The sequence below is a fragment of the Protopterus annectens genome, chromosome 7.part0 (assembly GCF_019279795.1).
Source record: "Protopterus annectens isolate FY-2018-M chromosome 7.part0, PAN1.0, whole genome shotgun sequence".
Taxonomy (NCBI): domain Eukaryota; kingdom Metazoa; phylum Chordata; order Ceratodontiformes; family Protopteridae; genus Protopterus; species Protopterus annectens.
The window spans coordinates 1,797,874,077-1,797,891,021 of NC_056739.1; the positions used below are offsets into that span (position 1 = coordinate 1,797,874,077).

The following is a 16,945-nucleotide window of genomic DNA, read 5'->3' on the forward strand; positions in this document are numbered from 1 at the left end:
GCAGGAAGAAATCAAAGAAAGGTCCATTGCCAGCATACTGAACAAATCAATCCTCCTCAAACAATGGACCTGCTGAAGCAGCAGATAAAACACTTTAACAGCATTTTTCAGAAAGACAACCCCCTGGCTCCAATGTGGGTGACTTCTATCTATTACCTCCTTTCTTATATCTACTCACAGTATTACCACACAACAATGGAAAAAAAAGAGACTAACACTATAAAGGACAGCAAATCCAACCTTCACAACTATGATCTTACAGGAGTGCTGAGCTGTGTGTTAAAACCTCTGTAAATTCTAACATTGGGGGGGTGGGACTGAGAAAAAATGCCTTATAGCTGTTAATATTCATAGAAAGGCAAAGCTTCCACTCTGGTTGCTTTCACATCCTAATGTATATTGTAAGTGAATTCATGAGCCTTCAGATTGCCTAATGTCCGTGAGATGTATCTGTGTGTGTGTGTGTGTGTGTGTGTGCGCGTGTGTGTGTGCATGACAAAGTGTTGCGTGCACCTTGTGATAGGCTAGTGCCTGTTTGAAGACTAATTTCAATAGCTTGCACCTACTAATTGCTGGAATAGGCTCTGCCTCTCCTACAAACACAAACTAGCTAAGCAGCTACAGAACAAAATGAATGAAAGGACACATGAAGTAGTATAAAATCAGTACTACAGAGTTAAGATATCTGTGTCGTGTTTTAATTTCAGAAGGGTTTTATAGTGGACAAAATAAAACAACACGCTGTAGACCAAAAAATTTCATCAAAGACCAAATACATATAAAAAAAACACATAAAAAACACATGACCAATTAAGTCTCCTTACTGCCCTGACCTTCTTTTCCAATCACTGTCATGAACTGAACGACAATATAACAGAACGGAATTAGATGGCAACAGGTAGAAGTGCCAGAAGCTGTTGGAGGGGGGTACTTAGTAATCTAAAAACAGAAATTTGAATAAACTATTTACTACCTCGAAACTCCACAAAGCAGCTAAAACAAACTAAATAACAACTGCAAGCAAGCCAAGGTGAAAAAGATAGACAGACGCCAAACTTCTTAGTGCTTTTTTCATTCAGTTTAAAAATAGAACTTCGTCAAAAACACACCCACTTCAACCCTCACATTTAAATACACAATTCAAATAGTCAGATGAAAGTTAAGCTAACATAATAATTACTTACTTAATTCTGCAGCACCCGTCCTTCACTCTGTACTTTTCTTCTTCTTTCTTCTGTTCTTCTAGCGCTCTCAAAATGAAATCCAATCCACAGAAAAAAAACGATTCCAAAAGACCAAAAAAAAAAAAATCAGAAATCAAATGAAATGATCACAAAAACCAAAGCTGCTCGATTCCGAAGCTAAACTGACTGATTGATTCTTGCTCTTTTCCCAGCACATAAAGCCCGGGAAGAGATTGATTCTTGCTCTTTTCCCAGCACATAAAGCCCGGGAAGAGAGCGACAACCAATCAGCAGCATTTGCCCAGCAAGCACGTCATGACGTGCCTGCGAACGTCGCAGTCCGAGCCCCTTCCATGTCTATGCGGTTTGTGTCTCAACCGCATAGACTTCTGGGGAGTTCTGGGCATCACAATGATGCCTTCTTTGCTCCCCCGGGCTGCAATCAAAACATTGCAGCAAGAATTAAAAAAAAAAAAAACGCTGTTGCGCTAGAAGCGCGCAATGCGCATGCGCGTAATTTCGAGTCGCGGACTCGAAATTTAAAGTTTTAAGAACAGATTTAATTTTTTTTTTTTTTTTACATTAAAAATAAAATAAACTAAGTACTCAGCTGTCTAGCTGAGGGGGCTGCAGTCCGGCAGCCCGATGCCACGAGCCGCCCCTGAAATTCAGGGGTTGATGTGACAGATTAGAAGAGGTGATGGGGCATGCAGAATAAAAAATACTGAGGTAGCATTAGTTTCAACACTTATGTTTAATCGGCCATGATTCCAAAAAACGAGTGCCAGGGGACGTTGTAACACGGTTCAAGCAGTTTATTCCACAAAGTTTAAAATCACAGGATATTGGTTGCTTCAACACTTTTTGTGATTTTAAACTTTGTGGAATAAACTGCTTGAACCGTGTTACAACGTCCCCTGGCACTCGTTTTTTGGATTCTTGGTCTTTTGAAGTGCTGGTACAATTTTTTAATCAGCCATGATACTACTTTGAGCACATATTCATATAATCACACACTCCTTAATCCAGTACATTCCTTCTAAATTAATGTGAGTAAAGGTAAGTTAGTTACTTTCTAGCTGCTGTTAAATATGGAGGACTTGCAATTGGTCATTGTTTGATCAGTGGTCTACCCTGGTGAACAAATTTTAAATAATCTGTCATTTTATTTTCTTATATTTATTTGACAGTAGGAGGACTGAACTATGAGAGTACCTTTTTAGCCACAAATGTGCTTTGTTACAAAGATATACACAAGAATATGCTACATATAAAGCAAAAACATATTGCAGGAAACAAAGTGGTAGATATATTATGAGCTGCAAACCAAAACAGAATTACATGTCCTGTCGTAAAGCAGTACAGATTAAAAAGAAAAACTTCCATTCATTCACTGGACACCTTTAACTCACTACATCCTAGTGATGTCTCCAGACATTTCTGTAGTTGCATCCTAATGGCACATCTAGGTGTCGATTAAGTGCTTGTTCATATTTGCATTAATAATTCCAAATCCTTGCCAGATACAGGTATTAGCAGATTTTATCTTAAAGCTTACAAAATGGCAAACACAGCTGTTTTGATATTTGACATATATCCACTGCAAATAAAGAGAGACTGAATATTATTGTATGTTGTCTTTGTATTTTAATAATTTACATTTTTCTGTAAATATCTTAACAATCAAGTGACACAGAACTGCTAAGCCTGATATGAGGGCTCACAGCTGTATGAAGAAAAAGCTGCTGACAATATGTGTATTGCTTGAATGGTTGCTGAGATATTGTAAGCTGCATATACATTACATAATTCCTGTTTACTGCAGTTATTGTGGCTTATAAAATATATTTCTAGTCCTAGAACTGAATGAATGAAACCATTTTGAAAGTTACTTTGTGCTGAACAGTTTGCCATTTGCAGTCTTTATCAAAACTTATGGTTCTAGAAATATGAACAGTTGAAATGCATTTCTGTAAACTGTGAGGAAATAACTTCATTTAAAAAAAAAAGGCTTAGACCATGCCAACTTGGCATTCAAAGTTAATAGCGGGACACCTAGAGGCCCACTGTGTGCATCATATCAACACCATAAGGGGTGCACTTGCAACATTTACACAAGTAGCTGTTGGGGGACTCTAGTGCTACACTTACCTAAAACTAGCTTAAGTTATTCTACAGATACATTCTCATCTTGCTCCAGTTGGTTCTTGTAACTTGGGTGAGTTGATTTATGGAGGTTATATATTTAAATAATTCAGATGTGTTTTGTTGTAGCATGAGGTCAGAGGATGTAGAAAGTATTTTGTGCAACACTGAACTGAGTTCTGTGACAGCTGTGAGGCTTTTATGTCACTTCTTATGCCCTTAAATTCAGTGAATTCTTCCTTTTTTTTTTTTTTTGTCTTTGATGTAGCAATATATTTTTTTATTCATGTACAGTTGCCTGCTGTTTGTCTGATGCAGATGAACAAAGGAGGACAATCTTAACATGTGCAATCCTACAATGTTGTGCTGCTATGTACAGTATTCTTCTTATGACTGTCTCTGGGGGCTTGTGTGTTTTTGATGTTATTGGTTTATTTGTCCTTTTTTAAATTGAAATGTTACACACTTGTTCTTGGTGTCCTTGCTTCCTTTGTACTCCCTGGTGAGTTGATACTCAGAATTTAGTTTGGGCTGCACTTGTGTAGTTCTAAATGACAGTAAAGTTTACTTTGACTTTATCAGTGTTACCATAAGACTGTACAAAGCATAAATATAATGCACATGCAAAAATCACTTTGAGCTGGAACATGGGAAGGAATCCAGCCCTGTTTAGTGGACCACAGTAATGTTGTCTACGCACTGCACAATGAACTTGCATACTTTATTTGGTGCAGTCCAGAGGTACTTTTCCTGCTGAGCTGGTACTATTCTGGGCAGTGCATATGTAAGCAGTGCTACCAAAAACACCTTTGCAGCCATTATTTGGTTAGCACTCATTAGGAAATTTGTGGTCAATGCACATGTTGGGAAGTCCATATTGTAACTATAAATAATGACTCTCTATGTTGCTAGCATTCCCCATTGAAATGAAGGGGGCTACAATTTCTCGCTGAGAAGAACCGTAAGCCACATTCTAAATGGGGCACAAAAGTACTTTCCCCTAGAGTAAGAAATAATTTCTGGTGTCACGTGTTTAGGCTGTAAGGCATATTATGAAGTGGTTATAACACTGTATTAGACCCAAAATATTGGTTACAACACTGTATTAGACCCAAAATTATAATTTAGAAAAATTTCTTTAATACTTGTTTTATATCCAATTACTCTCTATCCTGATTGCTAAATGATTGCTATAGGTACTTGCTACACCACTGATCCATGAGAATCTTTTGAAGCCTAGCTGTGCTTTCCCTAGAAGATTGTAGCCCTTTTCTTTTAAAATATGAGTAGTCCAGATATTTACATTACCCATATCCATAAAGGACACAGAAGTTAAAAACAGAGTGAATTTGTAGTTTCCCATCCATTCATCCAGATTATTCCTGAACAGAGTAAAACATATACTTTATTTTTGTGTTGATGAAGACAGTTCCAGAGAAGTGGGATTCATATCTATCCCTCCAACATGTTCTGTTTGTTGCAGAAAAGATCAAGGTCTCTTTTGTGGATGTTTATGCCAACACTGGAGTTTGGATATACAATCGGTCGGAAAGGATAGGGTCATTTACAGAACAGTCATACTTTTTATGTGGCAAGAACTACTTGCAATCTTTCAATGGAAGCCATAAAATGAGAGGCATTACTCTTTGCCCTGTCAGCAAGGGCAAAAGGCACTCTCTCTCAGAAGTTAAGATTCACAAGGATTGGCCCCAGTTTCTTGGTGTTGGCCTATGCCAAAACTTTGCTCATGACTCATAATCTCATTTCTTACCAGTGACATGACAAGAAACTAACACCTAACCATTTTGCAAGAGGAAACACAACCATAATTGTGTGACTTCCTGTCTATAACTGGAGGGAGGCACCGCCCTTCCTAAGAAACTGTACCAATCAGACCCAAGGACATGTCTGGTTCTTACTCTTAAAGCAGGCTGATCAACCTATGCTTCAGATGCAGTCATCTCTACCTCCATGTTTCCATAAAACAATAAGCTTTGCCTCCTTGTCATCTTCTCTTATCCATTTGCCCACTGACCTATCCATGTTTGGTTGCACTAAGCAACAGCAACAAGTACAACCGAACAGCCACTAAAGTTGTTGTTAAACCACTGCCTCTCTTACCAGCAGCTGTTGCTGCAGTAAAAAATATTTAAATTCATTTCTTTCAAATGCTTTTTTTCATGACCAGCTGTCCTTTTAATGGAATGAAGCATTCACGTTCAGAAGATGCATTCTACAGTTTTTCATTCAGAAAGCTGATTTTGGACAGGGAGAAGTCCTGAAATACCCATGAAAACAAAGCTGATCTCTCAAACATTTATAGTCAAAAGTGCAACCCGTGTCAAAATTGAATAAAACTGGCAAAGAAGACCCACTGTAAAAATCTCCACCAAGCTCTGTAAAGGCATGGATGATATGATGGGTAAAAACACTTTTAATGTCCTTTCTCCTTTGCTACACATCTAGGAAAGAATGAAGTGTTGGTTACTACAAAGGATTAAGACAATGAACTGTTAATGACCTGTTTTCTATAATCCAGGGTTTGGTTTCCACAACCTTCATTTTGTGAAGGCAAAATTGGGCTGAACTCCTCCAATAAAGCTTGAGCCCCGTGTCTAGTTACATCAGCCTGTGAACTATAAAGTCATTACTCTGTCACCTATACCAAATGTAGGCCAGTCTCAGGCTATCCAGCAAGGCAGTCAAGAGGCTGAAAATTGTCATTTCTTGGGTAATCCTACTTGTACTCTCACTATTTTGTAGCCATAAAACACTGCTAAGGACTAGAACTCCTTATCTCCATCTATCAAGTTAATACCCACCTTCCATCTTTCCAAATCCTCCTTCCTAGCCAAAAGCTGTCTCTGTTCTTGCTCAACAACAGGATTACCCATGTCTCTAAATGTGAACAAATATCTATTCATACCTTACATCTCCTGCTTTTCTCTTGCGTTGCATTGAATTTCTGTTTGTATTATACTAACTTGCCTTTAATTTTTCTATAAACTGGCTCACATTTCTCTACTATTAAATCATCATATAACTTGCATCTATTCTTAACCACTGTTTTCATATTATGTCTAATTCTGTATAATTATTTAATCAGTAGTTTTTTGTATTGTTTTTAATGACTATAAAATTGTTCTTAAAATGTTTTGTAATACTTTGGAGCTTTTCTCCCTGGGTCTCGGCCGAAAATGGGCTCCACTTCCTACCCAGATGGACGTTAAGTAATTGTCAATAAATGCATTTGTTTCGTCTGTTTTTAAGTTCATTGTAACAGTTTGTACATGTTGTAGCAGTTTTCCTTCTCGTTTTTTGTCTTATGTTAATAGTTTGCATCGGTTTTATAGTTTTAAATCATTTAGTTACTTTAAGTCTATGTTTCTGACCAAGTAGCATCTGGATAAAGTGTTGTATGTAATTCTGATAAATAGCTGCACTACTTTTGCCTTTAAAGTGGTTTGAATTTTTGAATTAAGTCCTGGTTGTATTTTTGTGAGAGAATTTGAGAACCAGGCTGTGCATAAGTTCTTATTGCATCCAGGGGAGGTAGGGTTATAGACGATAAAGAGTACCCACCCACTCAACCGACCAGTATTGTTCTTGGCCATTTACCTGCCCTTATGACAAATATCAATTGGAAGACGAGCTGATGAGTCTTGTTTACAAAGCCATGGCCCATATTTTAACTGAGCTGATAAACTCTGTTATTAAAAATCTAAGCAGGCTAGACTCGTGGCAGTTTGTTTTTGTCAGACGTAGAGTCTGGCTAATGAACCTGATTAACTTCTTTGAAAGGGAAGTAGGCTGTTATCAGTGGTCATGCTGTCCACATGATGTACCTTGACCTGGCCAAGGCATTTGACACTGTCCCATGTTAGCACAGTTAGTAATCTTAATACTTTACAAATAAATCCCTATGTAGTAAGATGGATAGTAAACTGGCTAAAAGACCAAACCTAAACAATGCAGGTGGCAAGTGCCTCATCAAAGTTTGTGAAGGTGACCAGTGGTGTTTCACAGAGCTCCAGTACTGGGACCTCTCTTATTTGGAATTTACTTTTCTGATATCTAGACCATGAAGCAACAGCTCATGCTAACCAAGTTTGCAGATGACTGTAAACTTAGAGTCATTGTCAAGTCCCCCTCTGATGCCAAAAACCCTTCAGCAAAAACTTATACTTGTAAATACATTAGTGTATTAAAATGAGCGCAAATTAAATTCTAAAAAGTGTAGTGTTGCACTTGGTAAGTGATTCCATCCACAGCGTACAAAACAGACCATGCTCAACTCCAAAATGAGACTGCTGTTAAGATCTTGGGACTTTGGTTTACAACTGCTTCTCTTATGATTATCATGTAAACTTAATTTAAATATCATCCATGACCTAAAGAGGTCATTGTCCCCTTATACTTAGCATTGATTAGGCCAGTTGTTCAAATTGGTGCTCCTTTTAGACTATACCTTCCTAGACATATCAAATAACTAGAAAAACCCCTGAGGTTCTTAACTCAGAAGTTCACTGGCTTAAAAATGCTAAGCTACCAGAAGCAGCCCTTTATTCAGTATTTTGGCTCCTGAGGAGAAATGTATGCCTTGCCTTCTGTGCCATTAGGGGCTCAGTGTCCTGGATCTCTTGTTTCTCTCCAAATCAGAGTCCCACACATACCAGAACCAGGGACTTAAATTGGTGTCAGTAAATAAAACACGGTGGACTGAGAGATTCATTCCAGAGCTCATTCACCATGTCTGGAATAGACTCCAACTGCACATTAAGTGACATGATACATTATTTTCCTTCAAATGGGAACTGAATGATTGGGAGGGTATTCACATATTCATCACTGGCTTGACTGACCCAGCCCTCCTTGAAAATGGGGTACAGCTAACGGGGTACTGGCAAGCTGTAAATGGGTACAGTCTAAGGGTTGGTACTGACAGGGTGTAAATGGGTACAGTCTAAAGGTCGGTACTGATAGGGTGTAAGTGGGTAAGTCCAAGGGTGGGTACTGACAGGGTGTAAATGGGTACAGTCAAAGGGTCGGTACTGATAGGGTGTAAGTGGGTAAGTCCAAGGGTGGGTACTGACAGGGTGTAAATGGGTACAGTCTAAGGGTCGGTACTGACAGGGTGTAAATGGGTACAATCTAAGGGTGGGTACTAGCGGGGTGTAAATGGGTACAGTCTAAGGTTTGGTACTACCAGGGTGTAAATGGGTACAGTCAAAGGGTCGGTACTGATAGGGTGTAAGTGGGTAAGTCCAAGGGTGGGTACTGACAGGGTGTAAATGGGTATAGTCTAAGGGTCGGTAATGACAGGCTGCAAATGGGTACAGTCTAAGGGTCGGTACTGACAGGGTCAAATGGGTACAGTCCAAGGGTTGGTACTGACAGGGTGTAAATGGGTACAGTCTAAGGGTGGGTACCAGTGGGGTGTAAATGGGTACAGTCTAAGGTTTGTTACTACCCGGGTGTAAATGGGTACAGTCTAAGGGTGGATATTGACAGGGTGTAAATGGTTGCAACACTTAATTACCTTGTATTTCTTATGATTCCTGATAGTAAGTATCTAAATGAGCGCCAAGCTCTTTGAATCTTTCAGTAAGTTCACTAATGTAATTTTATATGAGGACAAATATTCCCACACTTCTACAATTAGTAATGTGAGCTTTTAAAGTTCCTATCAAATAAAGGACTTTCTCCATAAGTACTACCGGTGGGTAAGGTGCCTGGAATCCTCTATAAACAACAGATTATCTTCTATGCTCATCCCTCAAGCCACTAACATGTTATTTTTTTTCTGGGGATGAAAAAAACCACTAAAGAATACAGTTCAACTGTTAATATCCTGCTACCCATGTATGTTATGCCCAAAGGATCTTACCTATTTTCATTATCCACACGTTCTGTTAATAATGAGCAGAATTTAAAAAATCAAGTTCCCTGATATCTGAATAAACAGCACAACCAAACCTTTGTCAGAGTTCTGATCACTTAGTGGCTGAGAACTGTAGGCCAGTAAGTGTACCGAGTCCTGTGGTCCAAATATTTGTAAAAGTCTTCATGAGAACACGAACATCCTGTCTCCATTACAGCACATTGTTTACACCCAGTTATCCATGTATGTGATACACTTTCTCTTAATTACCATGACAGTGTAATGGCAGATCAGTCTCTGTAGGAAATGTTTGCTATTAATACATGACCCATTTTTTACCAAAGGAATGAAGCTGAATGAATGTCCATAAATCTAAGATGACAACTTTTTTGTATATCTTATTAACTCTGTAACTATATAAATCTTGATCACAGAATCACTTATTTTTCAGTACTATGCAAAGATTTTTTTTGTCTGTTAACCATTTCAACCAGCTCAGTACTTGGAAGGAGAATATTATGTAACAGTGCACTTACTGTTAAGTTATCTGAATGAGTTGCATGCTGACTGCAATCCAAAATCAGATGAAATGATCGTTGTTACACCGAGGCTCATCCATAAGCACCTCACTATAAGAAGCTCGTTATAGTGTGCTGCTAATATATAAACCTTGCTGTCCCAGTCACAATGGCGATTTATTCCTGCAGTCATCTTAGCACTGTATCAGAATGTAAAAGCTCTGAAACATATAACTTGCACTCTTACACAAAGAAGCAGCTGAAACTAAAATAAATAAAACAAAATCACAAAAACATACAGGTAATACCTGTGGTTTCAATTGCTTGTTTGTGTGACAGTGCAAGGTGTGCTCAAGTTCCCTGTGAACTTGCAGTTTGACAGAGGTACAGTCTGTCATACTAAATTTTACTGGCATCATCATTTCTGGCCCATAATCCGAGTGATCCATGTTTTACAAAATACTAGGACTGTGTATTGAATAACAAACAGTTTCTTGCATGTTCTCAAATGGATGCTAAGAAAGTCATCTCACTGAACATTGCTCACAACATGAATTTCTTGATATCGATATCGAACACAAACTGATTATCAGGGACAGGATGGTATTTTTTTTAGTTCTTGTATGTATCTACTGAACCTGGTGTTGAATCTGTTACATATTTTTAAGTCAATGAATTCACTGGGGAATCTCTGTATAAGTGTGTAGTTTTTATACTACTGTGTGATCCAGGTCATGCCTTAAAAATGTCTTTAGCCTAGCCCATCTAGCCGGTTTTGAATAAGTAAATGGATGGATGGATGAATAGATGGATTTGGGTCTATAACTGCACTCAAACTGCACTGCTATTGCCTTGGTTACTGGCTATATCTGCAGTAATATGAATAAACAGAATTGGGCTTTGGTCACAATTCTAGACTACTCAAAGTTTTTTGTTTTTTTATCTTAGTAAATGACTCTCTACTGTTGAGGAAAGAGAGAGCAACTGTCTGATTCTTGACCTACTCAGCTAGCCATACTGAGTCAGTAATGTGCCAAAAAGTAGTTTATACCTTTACCAGGTAATAATCACGTACAGCGTTTTAGGTTCCCTATTAGATGAACGAATGCTTAAAATGTCGAGTACGTCATGCTCGGCAGCTTTTAAGCAAACGTTTATCTAAGTGAAACCTAAAGTTTCGAAAAGTTATAGTTGGACAGCCATCAGGAAGCCAATGGCTGATGTCAGAATGTTCACCTTAACTATGTGTTCTTACAGTCCTCCACTGTGCTGCTGTCTCGTCATTCACACTGTGTAATGTTATGACAGTCCTCCACTGTGGTGTGATCTCAGAGTTAGTATATTTAAGTAGGGGGGGTGTGGGAGGCACAGCCTCCCACTTTATTTTGCTTGATTTGTTTTTTTTTTTGGGAGGTTTTAATGATGTACAGTATATTTTAGCCATCAGCCATTGGGATCCTGACTGCTGGCCAACTATAACTTTTCGAAACTCCTTGTTTTGACATTATGGGGTTTCGCTTAGATGAACTTTTGCTTAAAAGTTGTCGAGTATGTTGTACTCTACATTTTAAGCATTCGTTCATTTAATATAGACCGGTGTTTTACATGCAGGAAACATACCTGTAAAGCTGGTCATTCTTCAGGTATAGGATTATCTATACATTAAGGAAGCAGATTTGCTAGTTTGTTGTAAAAGTTCTTCTTTAAAAATGCTGATGATGAACACAGGAAAATGTGTATGAATATCTGTCCATGTCTTGCTTTAATTAACACAGCCATGCTGGGTGTATTGACATAATTCTTAGGGTAGTTGGCAGACAGGTTAATTGAGTAACTGTTTAACCAGCTGTAAGATAATTTAACAATTATTCCAATGTGTTGCAGAATTTTTTCACGGGCATTTTCATAAATATAATCCACCCACCCACAGTGGATCATCCAACCATTGACAGCTGTAACAGTTACCAAAAATTATGTGATCAGATGTACTGTGAATTTAATTGCCAACGCAATGCAATGGTAGGAAGTTATACAAGTCTACAAGTACAGTTAAATTAGAAAAGGAGTTATTGAACTATACTTGAGTGTTATTTCAAGGAAAGGGAGCGGCATGAGTTCAAAGAGGAGGACTGAGCGAGGTGTACAGTACCAAATTCCTTTGAAGAGCAAGGAAGAGGTAATGAATAATGTACAAGTTCAACAGTTACTGAGTTTGCTTTCGTTGTTTCATGGGAGCTTGCAGTATTGATCGCTATTGGTATCTTAATGTAACGTGTGTGATGTCTGGACAAGTTACATCTGGCAACCAGGGCAGATATATGGAATGGTGGAAAAGTATCAGAAAATACCGACTCTAAGTTGTGCAAAGGAGTGTAAGGGGGTGTGAATACATGCAGAAGGCAGTTGTGCAAAGGAGTGTAAGGGGGTGTGAATACATGCAGAAGGCATCATGTACTTCCCCTCCTCGGTATGATTAAGGATAAGACTTCATCTTTAACGGTGTACACAGGGTCATTAAAATGGATACACAGAGGGAAGAAAGCAGTACCTATACCGTTTGCTTTGTAGTCTGTGCTCAGAAAAGCAGTGCTGGCCTACACTGCATCAGTGCTGACATTTTAAGTAGATTGCTTTATTTGTATGCCCAAATGAAGCATCTGCAGACATTGTAAATGTTGTTCTGCTTTCTTTTTCATTCAGTTTGTGCACCCTTTGGCAGCTAATATTGCAAGCCGAGTGCAGAACATGAAATGCATGTGTCATTCAATAACTAACCTGTGCTCATATGCTTGGTTCTAATAATTTACCACAGGCGCATACCTCTCAACTGTCCCTGATTTTCAGGGATGTCCTTGGTTTTATTTGAAATTTTAGCTCTGTCCCTCTTAATCCCTCCTAAAGCTGGTGACTTTTTAAAAAAATGTGGTGAATTACACTCAATAAAAGAAGGCAATACATTTATATACTTATTTTACTACAGAAAATGTATATTTATAAGTTGACATTCACGTATTCTGTCAATGTCTTTAGTTAATAGTACTAATATTTAAAAATTGCCTCTGATTATCCCTGACTATTTCTGGGGTTGTCCCTGATTCTTTTGAGAGTTGTCTGCTTGGTTGAAGGCTATGGTGCAGGGAATCAGACAAAGGTAGGTGACAAATGGTTTCACTCTGTGCTGTAACAGGTGCTGAAAAAGTGCAGGGACTCTGAAAAGAGAAAATATGAAGTGTGTCTTAATGAAACACATTGCTGTGAAGTTATTGAATGAAAATGCACTTGCTCCTTAATGAAGATGAAGAATTTAGTGGAAAATTGCATAAATAAAGCCACATTTTCTGATGGAAACCACTAATTAAGGCTGCATTTTCTGAAGTTGTCATTAACTTAGTTATTTAAAAGGGTAATTTTTAAATGCTAGTATAAAAGTGCAGCATCCCTTTCCTGTTCTACAAGAAGTTCAGGAACTCTCTTTTCTGCAGTCCTAGTTCTGCCCATTACTGGTTTTGCTTACTAAAACAAGGTTTCATTACGTTTTGAGTGTCTGAGCTAAGAACTCTTATTAAAGTTTTGAGAGGCAACAAGTTGAACATCACCACAAAGTTTCTTGTTTGGGGGGGGGGGGTCACCTAGTGGCCAATCTCATTGCTTTCAAGATCCCAAAAACATACCCACTGAAAGCCTGCAGGCAGCAAGGCCACATTCTCACCTTTTTGTTTGTTTTTTTTTAATAGACTATATTTGGAAGAAGCAGTCTGACAATGTAACATACTTTTGTTTTATCTAGTCTTAAATTGAAGCAATGCAAGTAAAACTAACCTAGTTAGAGATCCAGGATCCCTGCGCAACTATTTCAGAAATGTAATGTTGATAAAACAGAAACTGTTTAATTGAAAGACTTGACATTTTTCTGGGTGGAGCTCCGTGATCAGTTAAAACTTCGTTGCAACCTGTTTAATTCAGTTTACAGTTTTATTCGTTTTCCTTTTCTAACGGCTACAGCTTCACCTGCTCTCTCTCCTTCAGCAGTGTTGCTTGACCAGGTAATGAAAGATATAAAGACATAGAACAGTAGTAGAATCACCTGTAACTCTCTTGAAATGTGTTGAGTTTTTACTGGATCACTGACTGTAACTGCTCCTGGAGATTGGGATTTGGAATGCTAATCGAACTCATGGTTTTGGGTGTATGATGACTCATTTTCACACCAGTAGCCATTTTGTCTTGGGTTAAGAGCTGTTGTAAAAAAATCATTCAGAACTATAGGAAATATTAAGTAGGCTATTGTAGTATGCCTTTTATATTGATTTTGCAACTGCTGGATAAAATGAGTAGGTAGAAAAATTTTTATTTTAATATCAGTATTCCTTGAGTCTGTGAATCTAACGTGGATTGATCACACTGAATTTGAACTACTGTAGTCAAATTATGCAAATGAAATCTGAAGTATTGCCGTGTTTAATATAATTTCCAAGAGGCTATGTAAAAGCTTGTCTATAATCAAGCCCATTGTCTAAATCACATTTTTTATTTAAATATCTAGTAGCTACTTGTTTAATGTTTACTTACAAAGAGCTTATTTGACAAAAATGTCTTTTTCTGCAAATGTTCACTTTACCCAACCTCCAAAAGGGCTAGTAACCTTCTGTTTAAATGTTAACTCACTAAAAGCTTATTGCATAATGTATTATATTTCTGTAAATGTTTCAATTGTTCTGTACAAATCTTTGTTATTCTTCTGTAACATGTAATATGTAACTTGCAATATTTGGAGCTTTTCTCCCCGGGCTCCACTGAAAACGGGATCTTTATGGCCCAGTGGACTTCCCCAGTCATCAGACTTAAATAAATAATAAATATTTCATTATTCTGTGCAAGTCGTATGCCAAAAAACTTCTTGTGTCCGACATCCAATGCCCTAATAACCTGGAATATTGTTTTTTTATTAAAGATTATTGGCTTGAATCTGTAGTTGCAAAAATAAAAATACGTGGCATCAGGTGATACATTTATAATAGTTCTATAGATAACAAGTAAAACCTAGCTGTCCAACACTGGTAGCTGCTGGAGAAATTGCTGTTATTCGATGCTAACTGTATTAGAGGTTGGGGGGCAGTGACCTATTACTCTGGTCTGCAAGATGTGGAAATAACTTGCGTGGTCTTATTGTGTAACCATTTGGGAATGGAGTGGAACAGAATCCTCACAACAAATGTCACATATTGTGACACAATCAACGCTGTATACGGTGCTGTGTTTATACGTGGTCTGGTACTTAAAGGTCAGCAGTACATGCCACACAATGTAATCGTGACTGGATATGTAGTGACCGGCTTCCGACTGTTGATCTTCTTTCACTTTAAGACTGTAAAGAAAGGAATTTGTACTTCCTTTAATTCTTTACTGCATTTTGGCAACTGGGTACAACTTACGGAATGCAATGAGTAAACCAAGATGACAGTATTCTGACTGCATTAATCTAAAGATGGGAAAAAAGAAATAAAGAAAAGGCATTACAAGTAGTGATGAACTGCTTATTGCTACAGGACATATGTGAGATAATGTTTCAGAGATATGTGTATGCATATAAACGGAGTATGTTATATATAGTTAAATGGAGTGATTCAAACCTATAGGGGACTGTAGATTAAAATCAGGTAAATTGAGTATATGGCTATCTTAACAAAGATAGCATCATTTGGCTTGAGGGAATGCCAAGTTTATTCTGTTGTGTAGGTTAACCATTCAAACATGGCCTAAACAAGGTATATACAAGGTAGTTTGTGAGGTAATGACTCTGGCCATCTCCTGGTAGTGATGGACTAGTGTGCATGTTCAAGTAGATATTGGAGAGGCACAGGGAGTGTGAACATGTGCGCTGTTGTGGAGTACATGTATGGAAAACCATACAGAGGGGAAGTTACATGCTGAAATAACTATGGAAAGGGGACAAAATAGGGAAGAAAGTCTGATTTAAAGAATATCAACCTTCTTTTCAACATTGGTTACTTACCTAAACACAGAATGCAGTTAGCACAGAAGTCTTGTCCTCTGTACTTTGCTTGCAGGTCAGGTATTTGTGTAGGACACTGTGAATCATTTATGAATTCAGGTGCTGCATTGGCTGTTTAATTCCCTGATCAGCATTTGCCAAATCCATGGTTCCTTCAGTCAGTTTGCCCACTCTCACGCTTGGAAACCAAGACATCTGCAGGAGCTTATAGTATTTGCACATATCTTCCCCCCATTAATTTCTGGGTGTGTTTTTTTGCTTTTTACCCCCACAGTCCCTTCTTCACAATTTTTACCATAATTTTCCATGCATTCCTGTTACCTCTCTTCACTAATTTGCATGCCACCCAACCCATTCACATAGTGGGGACTTAAGATGACATGATACTGTTAATACTTGCTAAATTCGTATAATTTATAACCTGCTGGAGCCACTGGTTGATTTCTCTTATGATCCACCTTACATCTGGCCTCCCATTGTGGAACAGCTGTTGCAACACCTTCATGGTTCTTCCTGCTCATCTCTATGATGCCTGTCTTCTGCAGATTGAGATTAAATCTCTATCACTACGACAGGGATTTTTTTTTCAACAGGTGGTATAAGAAGTATTTTTGGAACTGTGCACCTTTACCCTAACTGCTGGACGTTTGGGGTACCACTTTGGAAACAGGAGAGCAGACTTCTTTGAAGGTCAGCACTGTCCCTGGCCTAAGCATTGACCAAGTGGCAATGAAAGGAGACCGTAATCAACATTTACAGGTACATCTTGGAATGAATGGCCTTGTATATGGGAACACTGAAAAGGTAATTGAGAGGAACAAGGAGGTGGCAGCACAGTACAGTGGCTTTGTGGAGTGCAGTGGTACCCCCCACAGGTAATTAACTGTCTAAGGACTAACAGAAGTTCACCTATTGGCTCATGGAGTCAGATATGGAGCAAGAGATAGTGAGATTGGGAAACGTGGGAGATGGGAAGATAGAGAGCTGTGAGGACAGTAGAGGCCAGGGATTGGGGACTATCTGGGGATGGGCTAGACCAGGCGGGGGAGTGCACAAATAAGCTGGGAAGCTGTTGGTGAGAGTAATAGGAGTGAAAGAGTTGTGGTGTATGCTAAAAATAATAGTCCAGGTATATATGTAAAAATAGTAAACAAATGGAAGGTTGTACAGTTCATTGGGGGGGGGGGTTGAAGATAGTTGTATA

The 16,945-nt window shown here is 38.4% G+C and overlaps 1 protein-coding gene across 2 annotated transcripts in view; it reads left to right on the forward strand.

The window, feature by feature from the left end:
- Window positions 1-16,945, forward strand: part of LOC122807242 (transgelin-2-like) — a 391,792-nt gene that overhangs the window by 140,471 nt on the left and 234,376 nt on the right. Inside the window, exon 1 of one of the 2 annotated variants that reach the window (XM_044078326.1) lies at window positions 13,642-13,771. The exons of the other annotated variant lie outside the window; for it this stretch is intronic. The gene's annotated coding sequence lies outside the window, so the exon portion shown is untranslated. Of the gene's footprint in view, window positions 1-13,641; window positions 13,772-16,945 lie in introns of those variants that run through there. 2 annotated transcript variants of the gene reach the window in all.